At 37.6% G+C, this 10,621-nt stretch overlaps 1 pseudogene; it reads left to right on the top strand.

Annotated features, from left to right (window-relative positions):
* Positions 1 to 506: 506 nt before the first annotated feature.
* Positions 507 to 10,621, top strand: part of LOC131520875 (uncharacterized) — a 28,530-nt pseudogene continuing 18,415 nt past the window's right edge.

Below are 10,621 nucleotides of genomic sequence, written 5' to 3'. Positions count from 1 at the left end.
ATTTGAAGTAACCATGTTAGAGATCAGTGTCTGCTTTAGTTGGGCTCTTGAACCTTGACTTCTACATTAGCTGTTTTTTTTCTCAGGCTGTTGTAATCATGTGTTCCTCGAATATATTTGTTACAACTCAGAAGCCCAGAGGAAATGATCAGTAGTTGGTTGTTATATATTTAGAATGATGATCATCTGTAAGTAAGCTGATCCTGTTGAGAGTAAAGATTGACTGACTGTGTGTCTAGTCTCTGATTAAATGGATGTTGTATTGATTATAGTAAAAGTGGTTCTAAGAGCCACTGGTTTGGCTTCCGGTTTGAGTAATGTAGACAGAGGATGCGGGTGTGTGAGCCTCCCGACAACTTCAAACTAAATATCAGTAATTACAATCTATAACAGGTCAGACATGTACTAAGGGGCAGTAATAGAAGTGAGGTGACAAAATGCCTAACTCTAAAATTAAAACCGATCAAGATACAAAGAAAACTTCGTTAAGCAGCAAGTTAGCTAAAATGGCGGCGGCTGCTTCGGAGGCTAACAAGGAATTCTCTATGAGTATGCTGACTACGGAGCTAGAAAAACAGCGTGAATATCTGAAAGAGGACATGAGTGCGTTAATCAAGTCTTTCTTGGCACCAATTCAGCTTTCCATAGAATCGTTTCAAGAAACTGTGGATGCGTTTGGAAAGCGTCTTAGTACTGTTGAAACAACGGCTGGGGAAAACTTCGAGGCCCTAGCTAAGGCGGAGGCAGACATCTCTGCGTTAAAAACACCCAACGAAGCGCTACAAGACCGTTTGGACGACCTGGAAAATCATTCACGCAGGGCGAATCTTCGGATCATAAATGTCCCAGAGGACAGTGAAATTGGAACGGACATGATCAAGTTTACTTCGGATCTGCTAAAAGAAGTCATGGGAGACCCGGTATTCGAGAAACCACCAGAACTGGAGAGAGCACACCGCGCACTGGCGCCCAAACTCAGAGACGGTCAGCCTCCAAGACCCATCATCGTCTGCTTTCATCGATTCCAGGAGAAGGAACGAGCTTTGCGCTGGGCCAGGCAACTCGAGCTGCAGTACCGAGGGAAGACACTCAGATTCTATCCTGACCTAAGCGCGGCACTTTCTAAGAAATGCGCCGCTTTCAAGAACATTAAAACAATGCTCTATCAAAAAGGTATCCGTTTCAGATTTCTCTACCCCGCCCGCTTGCGATTCACACATGATGGGGAAACCTTCACTTTCGAGTCAGCAATTGAAGAGTGTTCTAATAATGTTCATGGGTTGGTTTACTGCCTTTTTTATTTTTATTTTTTTAAATTATTTTTATAATATATATGGATACTTTTACAATGGGTGGTTCTGTTTTGAATTGGACGAGAGATTTCGTTTTTTGTGTGCCACAGGTGCATTGTTTATCCTTTCATAGTGAACTACTGTATGTCCAATGTTTTGAGCAGAGGAGGACTGACAGGAAAGCCAAGTATTAGATTTACATCATGGAATGTTAAAGGTCTTAATGGTCCCATAAAGAGATCAAAAAGTTTCCAAATTTCCAAATGGACCCAAATTTGGACCACTCCAACCCGAAGCCACAGGTCCCTTCTAAAATGGCAAATGAAATCTCAGCCTTTTTGAATCAGACTGGTTGTGTAGATCCCTGGCGTTTCTACAATCCTCATAATAAGGTTTTTTCTTATTTTTCACACGTACACCATTGCTATTCAAGAATTTACTATTTCTTCATAGACAAAAATCTCCTTCCTTCAGTAAAGGGAGTGGAATACTCAGCTATTGTAGAATCTGATCATGCTCCCTTGCTGTTAGATCTCTCCTTTCCATCTAATTTCACAAACTACATATGGCGGTTAAACCCATCATTGTTGTCAGACGAATCATTCTGCCAACATGTTTCTTCTTCAATTGACAATTTTTTAGAATTTAACTCAACAGAGCAAATCTCCCCCACTATCATTTGGGAGATGTTGAAAGTAGTACTCAGAGGGGACATTATATCTTACACTTCTTTTCACTTTTCACACTTCAAAGAGCGGGAAAGGAAAAGACAACAGCTAATTGAGACAATATCCAAAATTGACAGTCAGTACTCTTCTTCTCCTACACCAGAACTTTATAAAGAAAGGATTGACCTTCAGACCCAATATAATTTAATTTCATCAAACCAAGCAGAACAACTTATTCTTCGGTCACAGGGTTTTTTCTATGAACACGGAGATAAGGCTGGCCGACTCTTAGCCCATCAACTTAAATCCAGGACATCGGCACAACATATTTCCCAAATTGCAGATGATGCTAGGTACTTAACTATTGATCCCCTTACAATTAATAACATCTTTATGAACTTTTACTCTAGCCTTTATAAATCAGAAACCCCTAAGGATCAGTCTAAATTGGTAGAGTTTTTTGATCAAATAAATGTCCCATCTATTTCATCGGAATATAAAAAAGACTTGGAGCATCCCCTTCAGCTGCAAGAAATATCTGCAGCCATAGCAGCCTTGCAAAGTGGCAAAGCTCCGGGACCTGATGGCTTCCCGATCGAATTCTATAAGAAGTTTTCTACAAAATTATCTCCACTCTTGCTCAATATGTTTGAATATTCTTTGTCTCAAGGAACTCTACCAAAGTCCCTTACTGAAGCAATGATTACACTGTTGCTGAAGCCTGAGAAAGACCCAACACAGTGTAGCTCATATCGACCAATTTCCCTGCTGAATGCAGATGTCAAAATTTTAGCAAAATTACTAGCTATTCGATTAGAGCTTCCCTTAATCAGTATAATTTCAGCTAATCAGACTGGTTTCATAAAAGGTCAGCACATTTTCTCTAACATCCGTTGCCTCTTAAATGTTCTTTACACCCCTCCATCCCCTCCACACTCCTGAAATTGTAGTCTCATTAGATGCCAAAAAGGCCTTCGATCGGGTGGAATGGGACTACCTTTTTTTTTGCAATGGAAAGGTTCGGATTCGGCCCCAGATTTATAGAGTGGATCCGTCTTTTGTATACTTCCCCAGTTGCTTCAGTGGTTACTAATAAATGCTGATCCAAATATTTTCTTTATCAAGGGGTGCCCATTAAGCCCGCTTCTGTTTACAATCGCAATCAAACCATTATCTCTGATATTAAAATCCACACCTTCATTTCATGGCATAAACAGGTGGGGTGTTGAACATAAGCTCTCATTATATGCTGATGACTTGCTTCTGTACATTTCAAATCCTTTATCATGTATCAATGATATTATCAAAATCTTGAACAATTTTGGGACTTTCTCGGGCTACAAATTGAATATTTCTAAAACCGAATGCATGCCTGTAAACACACTTGCTAGGAAAATGCCCGATTCTGTGTTCTCCTTTCGCTTGGCAAGATCTGGGTTTAAATATCTTGGTATCAATATTGCACATACCTTTAAAGGACTATATGAAAGTAATTTTACTCCTCTTTTGATTAAACTTAAATCTGATCTTCAAAAATGGAGGATCCTTCATCTAACTCTGGTTGGCAGGGTGAACTGTGTAAAAATGATAGTTCTTCCGAGATTCTTGTATCTATTTCAATGCCTTCCCATCTTTCTGTCCAAAGCCTTTTTCAATAGATTAGACTAAACTATTTCCAGTTTTATATGGGACGGAAAAACCCCTAGGATTCGGAAAGAGTTTCTCCAGAAAAATAAGAGTGATGGAGGGTTAACTCTCCCTAATTTTTTATATTATTATTGGGCGGCTCAAGTTCAAAAAATTGTCTGTTGGATGCACTTATCAGGCACTAATGATTGGTGTGAAACAGAATCTAAATCCTGCACAGTGACCTCTTTACAAGCCCTAGTAACATCTAGCTTACCTATTAAAATAACACAATATACACTGAATCCTGTTGTTCATTCTATTCTAAAAATATGGACTCAATTACGCCAGAATTTGCAGTTAAGACAAATACTCCTGTCTCAGAGTCCAATATGCAATGATCACGAATTCCTCCCTGCCAAACTGGACTCTACATTTAAACAGTGGCAAGACAAGGGCATTGCTCAGTTTAGTGATCTTTATATTGATGGTCTTTTTGCTAGTTTTAATGATCTATGTTTCAAATTCAATCTTAATCAAGCTGACCTTTTTCGTTATTTTCAAATACGTCATTTTGTAATTGCCCAAAGCCCATCATTTCCATACATTCCATCCAAGTCTCCTGTAGACACTTTGTTTGAAGCCCCCCTCCATCTACAAGGTTTTATTTCAAAAATATATACAATTCTTATGTCCTTAAAAAGTGTAGGAACAGACAAGATTAAAAGTAGTTGGGAGAAAGAGCTTGGAACAGTATTCTCAGAGGAATTTTGTAGCAGTGCCCTACGTAGAGTGAATGCTAGTACCTCCTGTGCCAGACTGAATTTAATACAGTTCAAGGTTCTGCATCGTGTGCACCTAAGCAGAGCACTGATTGCTTCTTTTAATCCTACTTTTGATAAGACCTGTATAAGATGTCACAATGGGGAAGCAGATTTGTCTCATATGTTTTGGACATGCCCCAAACTTACTACTTATTGGTCAACCATATTTGATACACTCTCTAAAGTATGTGAAGTACAACTGAAGCCATGTGCTGAATCAGCTATTTTTGGTGTTCCAGATGATGAATCATGTCTGACTCAAAGACAACTAAACATTATCGCTTTTGCATCCTTATTGGCTCGCAGACGGGTTCTATTACATTGGAAATCTATAAACCCACCTAAAGCATCACATTGGCTTCAGGATCTGATGTTATATTTACACTTGGAAAAGATTAAATATTCAATCAGAGGTTCTCATAAATTTTCTTATGTCTGGCAACCATTACTATCATATTTCTCGGTCATAAATGTACTCCCTGGGGAGTAATGGGTTTTATATTAACACTGTATAACCTTTCCTTTTTCACACACCTTTTTACATGGTGGTTCCATGGTGTCTGATGCTTGGTACTTTTACAAATGTTAATATGTAGGGTTTATGCCGCTTATTATCATATCATTGTTACACTTTTGAATATGGTGTCCATTTTTTTTTTTCTTCATTTATTTTTTCTTCATTTTTTTATTATTATTTTTTTTTTATATGGGTGTATATACCTATGCATATATTGACATTGTCTTAACTATTGCATTTTTATTACTATCTACTATTATCTATATTATCTATTATTTATTTTCATTATTGTTTATATTTTAACTTTAATTATCATCATCTTAGGCAGTTTGTTCTGGGGTGGATGGAGAGGGTTGAAAATGTAAAAAATACAATCTCTGTACAAATAACAGCATTTATCTTTGGAAAAAAAGAAAAAGAAAAAAGAGCCACTGGTTCTGTGATAGTCAGTTAATATAAAGGACTTTCTAAACAGTTTGTTCACAAAAAGTTTTAATCTATGGTAGCAATTAGACTCACACAGACATCAAGAATCAGTTTGTGAACCTCAACAATGGTGACCATTAAAAAAAAAAAAAAAAATCATGCTGCAATGCATGCTGGGAGCCATGGATGAGTTTTGTCCTATGCTAGTACCCAGCATGCATTGCAGCAGGATTTTTTTTTTTTTTTAATGGTCACCATTGTTGAGGTTCATAAACTGATTCTTGATGTCTGTGTGAGTCTAGTTGCTTCCATAGATTAAAACTTTTTGTGGAAAAACTGTTTAGAAAGTCCTTTATATTAACTGACCATCACAGAACCACTTTTACTGTAATCAATACAACATCCATTTAACCAGAGATTAGACACACGATGAGTCTATCTTTACTCTCAATGAGATCAGCTCACTTACAGATGATCATCATTATAAATATATAACAACCAACCACCAATAATTTTCTCTGAGCTTTTGAGTTGCAACAAATATGTTCGAGGAACACATGGTTTCAACAGCCAGAGAAAAAGAAGCAGAAATAAAACAACCAATACAGAAGTCATGGGTCAAGAGCCCAACTAAAGCAGACACTGATCTCTAACATGGTTACTTCAAATGAAACAAATCAACATCTAAACCTTAGTTAATTCTCAATAAGATCTTCTGTAGATGTCTGACAGAAATAAAGTCAGTCTGGTTATTAATAAGTGGAGCTGGTGATGCTGTTTGTGGGGTTGTTTAATCAGATTTTGAGAGAGTTAATGTATTTTATTTCAGTTGATTTCATCTAAGGCTATGGCTGAAGTCAGTTGTTGTTCTTGTGTTTCTCTTTCTGTCAGTGATTCTGTTTGTTAACAGCAGGTGTTCATCACTAATGCTCAATCAACTGAAATAAGTTCAGAGTACTCATAACTGTTAGTTTTATGAAACTTAAATGTTTTATGGCAATCAGTTGCCTCAAACGGTTTGAGTTAACCTAACTCGGGTTTTTAAGTCAATCAGTTTACTCAAACGGTTAGAGTTACCGTGACTTGTCGGGCATATATCTTATTTAGTGAACTCAACTGAAATAAGTTCAGAGTACTCATAACTGTTAGTTTTATGAAACTTAAATGTTTTATGCACTGTAAAACCCAACAAGTTAGGGTAACTCAAACTGTTTGAGTAAACCGATTGCCTTAAAACCTAACAAGTTAGGTTAACTCAAATCATTTGAGGCAACTGATTGCCATAAAACATTTAAGTTTCATAAAACTAACAGTTATGAGTACTCTGAACTTATTTCAGTTGATTGAGCATTAGTGATGAACACCTGCTGTTAACAAACAGAATCACTGACAGAAAGAGAAACACAAGAACAACAACTGACTTCAGCCATAACCTTAGATGAAATCAACTGAAATAAAATACATGAAATCTATCAAAATCTGATTAAACAACCCCACAAACAGCATCACCAGCTCCACTTATTAATAGTCAAGTCAAATCAAGTCACCTTTATTTATATAGCGCTTTTACAATACTGATTGTGTCAAAGCACTTAACAGTATCAAATTGGAGGATAGAGTGTCAGTAATGTATAATGATAAGATTAAACACTCAATTTTCAGTTAAAGGCATTTCATTATTGAATTCAGAGATGTCACTGTCTAGCTCAGTTTAGTTTAAATAGTATCTGTGCAATCAAATCGGCGATAATCGCTAGAAATTAAGTGTCCCCAACTGAGCAAGCCAGAGGCAACAGCGGCAAGGAACCAAAACTCCCTCTGAGACAGAATGGAGAAAAAAAAAACCTTGGGAGAAACCAGGCTCAGTCAGGGGGCCAGTTCTCCTCTGACCAGACGAAACCCGCAGTTCAAAAGTTTATATTTCTATTTTAATTTTGTTGCAATTTCTAACAATAGTAGTATTATGTAGTTAGGTATTTTATTATATTTTAGTTATTTTGTTATTTTTGGTTGATATATCTGGGGATATATCTCTGGGGGTCATCTGGGTGTCCTGGTCTCCGCTGACGATCAGGGCTGTAGACATCATCTCTTGGTGCTGATCCACCATCTGATCGGATACGGACTGAGAAACAGACTAGGAAAGAAACAGACAAATATTAGCGTAGATGCGGTTCAATTTACGATGTAACGAGTACATCGTGTGTTATGGGGAGTGTTCCCGGTTCCGGTTGATCTAATTAATGCAGCCTAACAATCCTTTAACGGATTTGAATAATAGAAGCGTATTAATGTGTTATGTGTAAGCCAGGCTAAAGAGATGGGTCTTTAATCTAGATTTAAACTGACAGAGTGTGTCTGCCTCCCGAACAGTGTTAGGTAGACTGTTCCAGAGTTTGGGTGCTAAATAGGAATAGGATCTGCCGCCCACAGTCGATTTTGATATTCTAGGTATTATCAAGCGGCCGGAGTTTTGAGAACGCAGCGGACGTGGAGGACTATAATGCGATAAGAGCTCGCTCAAGTACTGAGGAGCTAAACCATTCAGGGCTTTATAAGTAATTAACAAGATTTTAAAATCTATCCGATGCTTGATAGGGAGCCAGTGCAGTGTTGACAGAACCGGGCTAATATGGTCATATTTCCTGGTTCTAGTAAGGACTCTAGCTGCTGCATTTTGGACTAACTGTAGTTTGTTGATCAAGCGTGCAGAACAACCACCTAATAAAGCATTACAATAGTTGAGGTCATAAGCATGAATTAACATTTCTGCATTTGACGTTGAGAGCATTGGTGCAATTTAGATATGCTTTTGAGATGAAAAATGCAGTTTTACAGATGCTAGAAACATGGCTTTCAAATGACAGATTGCTATCGAACAGCACACCTAGGTTCCTGACTGATGAAGAAGAATTGACAGAGCAGCCGTCAAGTGTTAGATAATGTTCTAGGTTACATGTGGGGTTTTAGGTCCGATAATTAACACCTCTGTTTTTCAGAATTTAGCAGTAAAAAATTACTCGTCATCCAGTTTTTTATATCGACTATGCATTCCGTTAGTTTCTCAATTTGGTGTGTTTCACCGGGCCGCGAAGAAATATAGAGCTGAGTATCATCAGCATAACAGTGAAAGCTAACACCATGTCTCCTGATAATATCTCCCAAGAGTAACATATAGGCGTGAAAAGTAACGGCCCTAGTACTGAGCCTTGAGGTACTCCATACTGCACTTGTAATCGATATGATACCTCTTCATTCACTGCTACGAACTGATGGCGGTCAGATAAGTACGATTTGAACCATGCTAAGGCACTTCCACTAATGCCAACAAAGTTTTCTAGTCTATTCAAAAGAATGTTGTGGTCGATAGTGTCGAACGCGGTGCTAAGATCCAGTAGAACTAATAAAGAGATACAACCACGATCAGCAGGTCATTTGTAACTCTAATGAGAGCAGTCTCAGTACTATGATACGATCTAAATCCTGACTGGAATTCCTCACAGATATCATTTTTCTCTAGGAAGGAATATAATTGTGAGGATACTACCTTTTCTAGTATCTTTGACAGAAAAGGAGATTTGAGATCGGTCTGTAATTAACTAGATCTTTGGGGTCAAGTTGTGGTTTTTTAATGAGAGGCTTAATAACAGCCAATTTGAAGGTTTTGGGGACATATCCTAATGACAATGATGAATTAATAATAGCCAAAAGAGGATCTATGACTTCTGGAAGCAGCTCTTTTAGTAGTTTAGATGGAATCGGGTCTAACATACATGTTGTTGGTTTAGATGATTTAACAAGTTTATACAATTCTTCCTCTCCACAGTAGAGAATGAGTGGAATTGTTCCTCAGGGGGTCTATAGTGCGCTATCTGATGCGATACTGTAGCTGACGGCTGCAGGGATACAATTTTATCTCTGATAGTATCGATCTTGGAAGTGAAGTAGTTCATAAAGTCATTACTGCTATGCTCTTGGGAAATGCCAACACCTGTTGATGCTTGATTTTTCGTTAATTTAGTTACTGTATTGAATAAATACCGGGGTTACGTTTGTTTTCTTCTAGAAGAGACGAAAAGTAATCAGATCTAGCAGTTTTAATGTTTTCTGTAGGATAGGGTACTTTCCCGCCAAGCTAAACGAAATACCTCTAATTTAGTTTTCCTCCAGCTGCGCTCCATTTTCCGGGCTGCTCTCTTTAGGGTGCAGTGTGCTCATTATACCACGGTGTTGGACTCTTATCCTTAATCTTCCTTAAGCGTAAAGGAGCAACCGCATCTAAAGTGCTAGAAAAGAGAGAGTCCATAGTTCCTGTTACATCATCAAGTTGTTCTGAGCTATTGGATATGCTGAGGAACTGAGATAAGTCAGGAAGATTATTTATAAAGCAGTCTTTTGTGGTAGAGGTAATGGTTCTACCATATTTGTAACAAGAAGTTGGCTTTACAGCTTTAGCTATATGGAATATACAGGAGACTAGATAATGATCTGAGATATCATTGCTCTGCTGCAAAATTTCAACGCCACTGACATCAATTCCATGTGACAGTATTAAATCTAGAGTATGATTTCGACAATGAGTAGGTCCTGACACGTGTTGTTTAACACCAATTGAGTTTAGAATGTCTATAAATGCTGATCCCAACGAATCTCTGTCATTATCAACATGGATATTAAAATCACCAACGATTAGGACTTTATCTGCAGTCAGCACTAACTCCGATAGAAGATCAGAAAATTCTTTAATAAAGTCTGTATGGTGCCCTGGTGGCCTGTATACAGTAGCCAGTACAAACATCACAGGGGATTTATCATTAACACTTGTTTCTTTGGATAACGTTATATGAAGCACCATTACTTCGAACGAATTATACTTGAAACCCAACCTCTGAGAGATACTGAAAATATTTCTATAAATTGTAGCAACACCTCCCCCTTTACCTTTTGGACGCGGTTCATGTTTGTAACAGTAATCTTGGGGTGTAGACTCGTTTAAAGTAATGTAATCATCTTGTTTTAGCCAGGTTTCTGTCAGACAAAGCACATCTAGTTTATGGTCAGTGAACATATCATTTACAAAAGTGCTTTTGAAGAAAGGGATCTAATATTTAATAAGCCAAGCTTTCTCATGTGTTTATCTGTATTATATCGTTTTTTTATTTGTTGAACATCAATTAAATTGTTACTATTACTTTGGTTTGGATGTTTTCTGTATTTTCTAGTTCAGGGAACAGACACAGTCTCTATAGAGTGATATCTAGGTGAAAA

This window comes from Onychostoma macrolepis, chromosome 15 (genome assembly GCF_012432095.1).
Source record: "Onychostoma macrolepis isolate SWU-2019 chromosome 15, ASM1243209v1, whole genome shotgun sequence".
Taxonomy (NCBI): domain Eukaryota; kingdom Metazoa; phylum Chordata; class Actinopteri; order Cypriniformes; family Cyprinidae; genus Onychostoma; species Onychostoma macrolepis.
Note: the sequence above shows the minus strand (reverse complement) of the source record. Positions and strands in the feature narration are given on the sequence as shown.